Source organism: Muscardinus avellanarius (assembly GCF_963383645.1).
Source record: "Muscardinus avellanarius genome assembly, chromosome: 4".
Classification (NCBI taxonomy): Eukaryota; Metazoa; Chordata; class Mammalia; order Rodentia; family Gliridae; genus Muscardinus; species Muscardinus avellanarius.
Window position 1 is genome coordinate 11,883,750 of NC_137789.1, and position 10,721 is coordinate 11,894,470.

The following is a 10,721-nucleotide window of genomic DNA, read 5'->3' on the forward strand; positions in this document are numbered from 1 at the left end:
CACTCTCTCCTTTTGTAATATGAAAAGTAGAAAGTATACCTGATGGGTTGCATGATCTAGCTAAGACTATTTACAAGCAAAGCTTTGAAGATGCTACCAGGTTTCTTCTTGCTGCCTGTAGTAAACTGTGAATGGAGAGAGATGGACTGGAGAGGTGGAGGAATGGCTCTCAAATTGCTCATCCTCTCCTCCCCAGATGGCAACGTTAAAAGATAGAAACTGCATAGAAGCAAAGACCCAGTGCAGGGCACTGCCAAGAAAACATGGTCTAGAGACAAAGCAAAGATATGTGTGTGCCACGAGGGAACAGCCAGGTGGAACAGCTTAACCCAGAAGCACCCGGTGGCCCCAGATTCCTACCTACCAATAGGAGCTGCGCCCTGAACCGTGCTGTGTTCCAGGAAAAGTGCTAGGCTTTGGGGTCATTTGTTACACAGCAGTGATACATTGAGCTAGCAGACAGAGATAACAGAATAAGATGAAATTTGGGAAGAAAATTTTTTTCTGAGCAAAGAAAACTAAAATGCATCTTTAGGCAAAGCTTGAAAGCATATGCAATGAAAGTGAATCTTCCTCTCACCAATATGTGTTTTGGATTTACCATTGCCTGTCAGGTCTGGTCACAGAGGAGAGGCACTGGGGAGAAGGCTGGTGTCTGCAGCTGGACTTACGGGGTATTTCTTCCTGAAGTATGAAGAGGTGTCTTTTCCTGCCTCTTAGAGGGGCAGGCAGGCCCCTTACTTCTTGCCCTTGCTCCTCACATCCTCTCAGGATACCCAAGGGCTCTCCCTCCACGCCCCCCTCCATGTTGATGATGAGCCCTGGCCAACCACTTGAAGCCCGCAGGTCCCTGAGAACCAGGCAGCCCACAATCTCCCATGCATTCCAGTTCCTCCCATGCCCAGGCGATGGGCCTGAAGCCTCTACCCTAGGGTCCCCTCCTCTGGCCCCTACCCCATGCCCACAAAGCCAGCAGGCACTCTCAGCTCAGGCTGGGTCCTGTACCCCAGATTTACCACGTTGCAGGATAGAATAAAAGCTCCTCTTGCCAGTCTTCTTATCACACCACCCTAGCAGCTTGATCACAGGTAGACAGATATAAGTACTATTTAAGAGGACCTCCAAAAGGCTTATGGAGGGGGAACAGAGGATGGAGAGCAGGGGCCCATTTCTGCCTGGGGAAAGCCATGAGAGATGGTCTCACCCAATGCATGCTCTCACGCTCCCACAGCCGCACACCTGGCAACAGGGTCCCCTGTATGCTAAGCTGGTCCAGTTTGACTCCTCTAGGATGTGCGCAAACCATTCCGATGGATACAGCAAGGGCTCTCCCTCCGCGCCCCTCTCCATGTTGATGATGAGCCCTGGCCAACCACTTGAAGCCCGCAGGTCCCTGAGAACCAGGCAGCCCACAATCTCCAAGAAAAGGCAACCAAATGCTCTGAATACCCCTTCAGGCCCCGCCAGTCTGTAGACAAAGCTGAGGATGGTCAGAGTGTAGAACAGGGAGGAAACAGAAACCCTGGGCTCAGCGAGGCTGGACAGCTCAGCCCCAAAGCTTCCTGGGGCTGCTGCCGATGCGTCCCTGGCCCTCTTCTCTCTTAGTCCCAGGTCTTACCCTCACCCCACAGTTCGGTAGACTAGATTGCATGCTGCCCTTCTAGGGAATAGAAGCAGTACAGGCATCGAGCTTCTCCTCAGACCTAGAAGGGAACAAATTCTCTCACCCGAACCTCAGATCCATTCTTTATTCCTGCTGGCAGCAAAGGGGCAAAGCAGAGGCTGGATGTAGAACAGACAGAAAGAGTCAGGGAAAGCCTGGTGGTCAGGAAACAAGGCTTACAGTGGGGGCCAAGGGCATGAGGGGTTTATTTTTTTCCTGTCTCATGCAAACCAGATTTCCGGAGAGCAGATTTTGGTTTCATGCTGGATTCAAACTCTTGTGTGACTGCACCTTTCTGAGCTTCTTTATGCATCAAACAGAGAGGAGGGTTTCTCCCTGGTGGAGTTGTTGCAAGGACTAAATTAGATATTGTGTGTAAAATGCCAGGCACCGCCACAAGCACACAGCAACCTAGCATAGTGCAGTAGCTATTATTGGCTATTGTTGTCTGCTCTTTGTGAGTATGTCAGCGGAGAAAATTACAATAATCATCCTTGTTGGGGTAGTATTTTATAATTTCCAACCAGTGTCACAGACGTTTTCTCCCTTGTTCTCCATCAGCCCCTGGAACTAGATTTTATTACTATTATTGTTCCCAGTTTTGAAAAAGAAAACCAAGGAGGGAGAGAGGAGCCGAAACAAGGGAGGCGCAAGGAGAGGAATGGGATGCAAATTGCTAATGGGTTTATTCCTGCTCAGAAATGGGCAGGGAAAGTAAATTGCATTTCCCAAAGAATTCGGGCCGGGTAGCTCTAGATTCTCCCCACAAATCCCAGTAAAAGTAAACACACGAATGGGCCCGGACCTCATTTTCTTTATCTGCAAAATGGGTGTGGCATTAAAACCTAGCAGATGGCAGTACTCGGAAAGTGAAATAAGCTATTAGTCATCAATGAGCTTTCTAAACACAGGACAGCACCTATCTTTACCAGGATTGTACAAGCTATCGAGAAAGCTTTGCTCTGACTTTTCTCATCTTGCAAACTCTCCAGACACAGATTTCTCTCTCCCTATAATTCCCACCATATTTTATAACTCTAAGAATTGTTATCATCTATTCCTTCTCTTTCTTGGTCGCTGCGTCTCTTCTCCACATCACCGCATCATCCTGATTTAAACAAGAAAAAATGCAAAACAAACTTTGAAACTGGTATTTAAAAGGATGGCTTGCATTTTTCAGAGGCCAGAGGAAAATATACCACAGCAGTTTAGAGCGAAGAGCAGCTGGTGAAGTTTCAACATGTGGAAATGACCACAGGCAAGGAATTGGAAAGCTACCATGGGATCCAGTCCACAAGGGCAGGGTGCAGAGTACAGATGCTGGAACCGGACACGTGGCCGTGCCCTGCCGCAGACATGTCATTCCAGAGCCAGCTTGGCAGGACTGCCTGGTGCTCAGCTGGCCAGCCAGGGGTCAGAGCCATTTCAATCCGGATAAATAAATCTGGGCAGTTGCGTCCAGCCAGAGATGTTGGCCAACCATTTCATCTCGCCAAATCTATGATCCTGTACGTGTATTTTTAACATGCTGTCAGGCTGGGTGCAGTGGCACACACCAGTAATCTCAGTACTTGGAAGGCTGAGATAGGAGATCACAGATTCATGGCCAGCCTCCACAATTTAGCCTCTGCAATTTAGCGAGACCCTGTTTCCAAGTAAAAAATAAAATAGGGCTGAGGTGTTGCTCAGAGGTGGAATGACCCTGAGTTCAATCCCCGGTAAAACACACACACACACACACACACACACACACACACACACACACCTAATAATAAATAAATAAAATGTTGTCAGGAGCAAAAGTTGACTTTGTGTGTGTGTGTGTGTGTGTGTGTGTGTGTGTGTGTGTGTGTGGTACTGGGGGTGGAACCCAGGGGCTTTCTACCTCCGGGCTATACTCCCAGGCCTATTTTATACTTTATTTGGAAACAGGGTCTCAATAAATTGCTGAGAGCCTCACTAAGTAGCTGAGGCTAGCTTCTAAACTGTGTGATCTTCCTGTCTCAGCTTCCCAAGCACTGGGATTACAAGCGTGAGCCACCACACCCGGCTAAAGGTTGACTTTTTAATAAATAGTGCTGAGACAACCAGGTAGCCATTTAGAAAAAAGATAAAATTATACCCATACCTCACGCCATACACAAAAGCAAACTCCAATTGGATTAGAAATCTAAATGTACAAAAGTGATAAATGTAAAAAAAAAAAAAATGAAGTCACATACATTCCGGAAAAAAGATGGGTACATTCTGTTGTAACCTGGGAATAGGCAAAGCCTCTCTAATTATGACTCCGAATCCAAATGCAATAAAAGATTGATCAATTTGGCCACAGGAAAAAAGTCAAAATACAACTGAAAAAAATGGAAGAAAATATTTGTAATCTTTATCACAAATAAAGAGCTAATTTGTCTCGTATATAGGGGAAGAGAAAGACTAAAAGCCTGATAGAAAAATGGACAAACATAAACAATTTAAATTGGTCCTTAATCTTGTGAAAAGATAATTCAGCCTCACTCAGGATTGGAAAAATGCAAATTAAAACTACAATGAGATAACACATGTCCATCTATTGGACTGGCGAAATTAAAAAGAATGACAACACACACTTTTGGCAAAACCATGGCAAACATACCCTCTAATACACTACTGATGGGACTGCACACCAGCATGCACCACTGAAGAGGAGATGACCAATATACATTTACCTTTTGACCCACGATCTCATGGGCATTTACCCTAAAGATATACCTCAGACGTTATGAAAATACATGTGTACAAGGTTATTTATTGTAGGATTTTATGTAACTGCTATATATTGAAAACAATCATAACTGCCTATATAGAAGATTAATTGAAACCATAGTCTGTGCATAGAATGGAGTCCTATGCAGCTATGAAAAACAATAAAAAATAGAGTGATTTCTAGAGATAAAATAATTAAATGAGAAAAGCAAAGTTCAAAGAATTATAGTATGCTGGTTTTGTATAAGAAAGAAAATGTTGTAGCCAATCACAGAGGCGCATATCTGCAATCCCAGTACTTGGGAAGCTGAGACAGGAGGATTGCAGGTTCAAGGCCAGCCTCAGCAACTTACTAAACACCTGTTTTGAAACAAAACAAAACAAAATAGGGCTGAAGGTGTAGCTCAGTGGTAGAATGCTCCTGGGTTCAATCCCCAGTAATGCAAGAGAAAGATGAAAGAGAAAGAAGGAAGGCAGGCAGGCAGGCAGGCAGACTTTTTTAGGTGTTAATTTGACTGGATTAAAGGATATTCAGATTGCTGGAAGAGTGTTTATTTCCAGGTATAACTATTGTGTGTTTACAGAAAAGACTGGAAGGACATTGGGGGAGGGGGTACCATCCAACTGGCTGAGGACCTGGATAAAACAAAAGACTAAAGGAAAGGCAAATTCTCATTCTCGTTCTCTCTCTCCCTGCCTTCCTCCCTCCTAGAGGTGGGTACATTTTCTCCTACCTTGGAACACATGAACCCCAAAACTGGAGAATCAGTACCCCTCCTCCCCGGTTTCTCAGACCCTTAGCCTCAGATGGAGAATCACACCGAGGGTTCCTGGGCCTTCATTCTTGTCTGGGCCACTTCCAGCTCCCTCAGTTCCCCAGCTTCCAGGCAACCCATTACAGGACTTCAAAGGACTTAAAACTCATACGAATAGGATCACCAGAAGGATAAATCAGAAACTAATAAAATCAGTCACAGACAGGGATGGTGGGGGGATGGGAAGGATGTTCAGATATTAATGGAGGGTAAGAGATGAGGGCGCGACATAGCTCTGAATATATCTTTTCTATAGGTTTGACCTTTAATACCATTTTATGTTTTATATATGCTCAAAGGGGAAAAAAATGCAGCATGGTTAGGAGATAAGAAGAAAAACAGGATGCAAGTAGGAATACATGACCTAACTATATTTCAAAATATAACAACCCCTAAGAAAGACAATAAAAATCTACATAAATCTTGAAGACCATATTTCTGACAAAATATCTTTCGACTAATGACAAAAAGAACTGTCAACACATATTGAAACTTCGAGGAGTGAGTTTGGATTATATAGGTTAACAATGCCAAAATAATATCATCATATTCTAGGATTGAAGAAGCAACACTCCTTCTGTGCCTTGTCAGAGAAGAGAATTCCAAATACCCCAAAGGTAAGGCTGGAATGAATGCTCTGGTTCTGAGCTGGAATTAAAGATGTGTGAGCTTCTCCAGAGGAAGGGAGGGAGGAAAAGAGAGAAATAGATGTGTATATGCAAAAAAAAAAAAAAAAAAGCAAGATGGGAGAAAAATGTGTTGTTTGAGCATTGCTATTTTAAGTCAAGTCAAATAGATTTCTTTCTGGCAGCATCCCTTGGAATCTTTGATCCTAATGCAAACTCTGAATCTTCAGGCAAATTACTTGACCTTGGAAACTTTCCCCATGGGGCATGGCACAGGAAGAGAGTTCTTATCACTGGAAGGACCGAGGTGAATGTGCCACCACCCTTGCTATTTGGAGAGTTTAGCTAGCCTCTCTCCTCCGCAAAAAAATGGGAGAGGGGCCAGGGAACGTGGTGTGGTGAAGACTCAATGACATCACCCTTGGGCACCTGAATTCATTTTTCACCCTTTCTTTTCCCTTTCCTCCTCCACCCCCCCCTTCTCTGCCCTGCCCTTTTTTTCTCCAACACTTCCAACCTATCTCTTCAAGAAGCCAGTTATTACAGCAGCCAGCTTCCAAACAGAGTCCAGGAAAGGGCCGTGCAGAGTGCAAATAGGCAAGCCAGCGGGTCTGAAAGCAATCAGCTTTAGGCAATGCTGAGGCTTTTTCTTTTCTCCTTTAGAAACTGGCTCTGCCTGAGCCTGGCACCTGGGTGACAAGTTAGATTTGATTTAAGAAGCCGAAAGAAAAGAAAATGTGGAAGGTAATTAGCATGGCTTGCAGAAAATTATAAACCCTTCATTCCTAATCTTCAGGAGGCAAATGGGGGATAGAAGACAGCCAGGGAAGGCAGAGGGCCCCTGCCGTGGCCGCTGTTTTCCTGGAGGAGGCCAAGAGTCTCTTTCTAGTAGGTCTAGCAGGTCCTGGCTGGAGGGGCTGGGTCCTCAGTTTAAGATTGAGACAGAGGCCAGGCGTGGTGGTGCGCGCTTGTAATCCCAGCGTTTGGGAGGCTGAGAGAGGAGGATTGCACAGGTTTAAAGCCAGCCTCAACTACTTAGTAAGGCTTTCAGCAACTTAGTGAGACCTTGTTTCCAAATAAAGAATAAAATAGGCCTGGGAGTATAGCCCGGAGGTAGAAAAGGCCTCTGGGTTCCACCCCAGTACCCCCAAAATTAAAAAAAAAATTTTAAATAATTTAAAAAATAAGATTGAGACAGCAACTCTGTTGACTGAACAACCCCAATCAATTTTAGGTGAATTTAAAGTGAGCCAATCCCAGAGAAGACATGTGTGTTCTCTGACATTCAGAGATATGGTTGGAAAAGAGGCAGTTGAGAGGTCTACAGTGGTTTCTGATCATTTTATGTCCTCCAGTGGGTAAGATAATTAGTGAGTGAAAACCCCACTTGCGGGATCACCCACAAAGCTCAGAGAGTCACTTGCATAGGGATAGGAAATCACTGAATAGTCCCTGGCAGCTGGACGAAGAGAGAGAAGCCAGATTTTCTAGAAAGGCAAAAGTAGTTCCAAGGGCCAAGGCCAGCTCTATCTGCTCCATCCCCTGGCACTCCAAAGCCTTGCTTCCCAGCCCTTCCCTCTTGCAGCCTCATCGTGTTATTAACAATAGGGCCATGTGTTGGGCACGTTCTACCTGTCAGGCACTATGTTGAACACACACACATATATATAAATTTATATTGTGTATTATATCATATTAAAATGTTATAGTAAGCTGGGCATAGTGGTGCACGCTTGTAATCTCAGTACTTGGGAGGCTGAGACAGGAGGATCACGGGTTCGCGGCCATCCTCAGCTACTTAGTGAGGCCCTGTTTCAAAATAAAGAATAAAAAGTAGGGCTGAGGGGTGTAGCTCAGAGGTAGAATGCTCCTGGGCTCAATCTTTAGTACTGCAAAAAAAGTTATATTAATAATATATAATATTAATGTGTCCTGTTAATATTATATAATAGTACAATGTTTATATTAATATATTGATGTTCATGTAATATGTAATCTATTGATTTTTAATATATTCATGTTGGCATAGTAATATATAATTTATAATAATATGCTATATAACATATTATATAAAAATGTATAATATATTGCATTATTCCATTTAATCCTCATAACTGTGTAAAGCAGATATTCATTTCTGCAGTGTTCATTTACTGGATGCCTCCTATGTGCCAGAAGCAATGCTGTGCTGCAGGTCCTGGCAATATTATAACGAATTTACAGAGTACAGAAGAGTCACCGCCCCCTTCTACAGCTGAGGAAATTGAGGTTCGGAGGCATCCCATTGGCTCCACTACTGATCCCGAGATGAGCACGCTGCCTATTGGCCAGCACCGTCCAATGAGGCACAGGCAGGATGTGCTGAGGTTTCTAAGACCCTTGCTCTTCTGAGGGTCCTCACTTTGGGTTTGGAAGCAATGAGGAGCCCCTGCCTCACAGTTGAAACTACAAAATAAGAGGGAGGGATCTGGGGAAGGGCTAAATGAGTGACGTGTGCACGCATGCCTCCACCATCTTGTACTCCGCTGAGATGTATGACAAAGAAGCACCAATTCAAACAAATGGCGAAGCAGGGAGACTGAGCCCCGAGCACAGCACGGAGCCAAGAAAAACCTAAAGGCCCACCCTTAGCCTGGACTTTCTAGTTACACCAGGATCACGAGCAAGTGATGCTGCTGACATAGGTCAAACACGGCTGTGTCTTTCCACAATGTCAGAATTTATTGCTCTACCACTTTCATCCCTTAGGACTCACTGAGTGCTTGTGGGTCACCTGGACATCGTAGATCGGGCAATCACAAGTTCTTTTATTGCAATCTTAATTTCTTTTTCTTTTTCATATATCTTAATGGTGTACACAATGGTAGAGGCATAGCCCTTCCCCAATTCCCACCCTCTTTCCTCTCCCCTCTCTCCTTCTCATGTTTGAATTAGTGATTGACTTTGATAATTTCTAATATCTATAACATTCAAGTCACATATCACACTCCACACAATGATGTGTGTGTGTGTGTGTGTGTGTGTGTGTGTGTGTGTGTGTGTGTGTTAGAGAAAGGCTAAGAAGGGCCAAGCAGCTGCAGGGATTCCAGGGGCTTTACCTAGAGTAGACACAAATGCAGAGTCATTGTCGGTGGTCAGATAAGAGTTTTAACAAACCAGTTCTGCAGAGTTATCAAAGCTTTCAGAGTCAGCTTGAAATGGGCCATAGGTTGTTGTCACGGGCAGGAGAAACTGCACTGAGCTAATGCCTGGGGACAGTGATTCAGAGATTCTTTGCTGTGGCGATTTTCCTAGGCAAGGCTCGTGAGGAGTGACCAGGTGATGTGCTGCCATGACCAGTCTTGGGGTTCCTCCTTTAATGAATCTCAGATGAAAGGGTAACTCCATTCAGTGGCCTGCTGTGTCTGATAAGCTTGTAGGCCTAGTGTTTCTGATACTGGTTTGATACGGCCATGCAGCCATGTGCTACTGATTTAACTTGATAAGTTCACACAGGTCATCACTGTTCATTAGCATGATTAATTTTCTTATCAGTTTTTGCCTTATGGTTCAGCTGTGAAGCTGGTAGTTGTTAACTTGTATAAACAAGGTAGAGAGTCATTCTACATCAGCACTTGTACTCAAAATTGAGTAACTCAGAGCTAGGCACAGCCTGAAAACTGTCCTAACCATCATGAAGTTACTCAGAACAGGGTCCAGCCTGCTCTCTACCGCCAGCCAATAACCCCCTGGGTAGTTTGAGCTTGTTCTACTTGGGATACTAATCAACATGAGTCCAAACTGGCCCTCTCACAGGTAAAGACATTAAGGCCCGGAGAGGTCCAACGGCATGTTCAACGTCACAGTCCAGGAAATGAGGGGGTCGATTCTTTTGGGGAGTTTCCAGCAGGAAGAAAGAGATTCAAGTTTAGATATTCCCTGAAAACAGACTTCTGTCCCTGAATTTCTACGGGTAGATCAATCTCAGCCTGGAGCTACAGATATAGTTGCATGTGGGCGAAATGACATATAGAATCATTTAATCACTACAGCAGAGCTTGGCATAACAAGAGATAGGAAGCAGCTAAATGTCCACCAGTAGGGGACTGGGTAAACACCAGCGTCCATACAAATAATGAGATACTATGCAGCTGTGTGGATGGGGGCATAAGGACACTTTCTGTGAATTGCTCTGGAAATCATTTACGTTAGTAAGTTGAAAAAGAATCCTGGAAAAAAGGAAAATGCACAATAGCATGTGAAATGTATCTGCTTTTAGTAAAAAGAAAGAAAATATTATGTATTCCTATTTCTTAGGTTTACATAAACCCTAAAAGGATGTCAATAACGATGTTACTGACTGCCTGGAAATGTTTTTTTTGTTTGTTTGTTTGTTTAAAAGTATACACAAAAAGGAAAACATTTGGAGTCCATATGGGTTTAAATCCTAACTATCTAACAGGTAAATGTAGGTTAATTTATGCTGATTCCTATTTTTTCCTTAGTTATAAGCAATCATTTTCATTTTAAAAGGTCACAGGTAAGTCACATGAACAGTTGTCCAGGGTTTTTTGTTTGTTTTCTGTTTTTGTTTTTAGTGTGGCAGCGAGGACACAGTAGACCTTGGTTCACTTAAGGCCTCCAAACACCTGTTTTCTCAAAGAAACATAATGATATCTACTTTGGAGAGGCTGTTGTGAAAACTAATTGAGATGATGCAGGGTGTGGAGCTTAATAAATAGCTAATAAATTCAGACTGCAATCCTCTCCTATTCGACCTCTTTAAACAAGGCCATCAGGAAACATGCTTTTCAGCAAAATGCTAATGGCAACACAGCTCCCTCTCCAACTCACAGGGCCCTGGGTATCACCAGCGTCCTGCACTAAGGTCGAAAG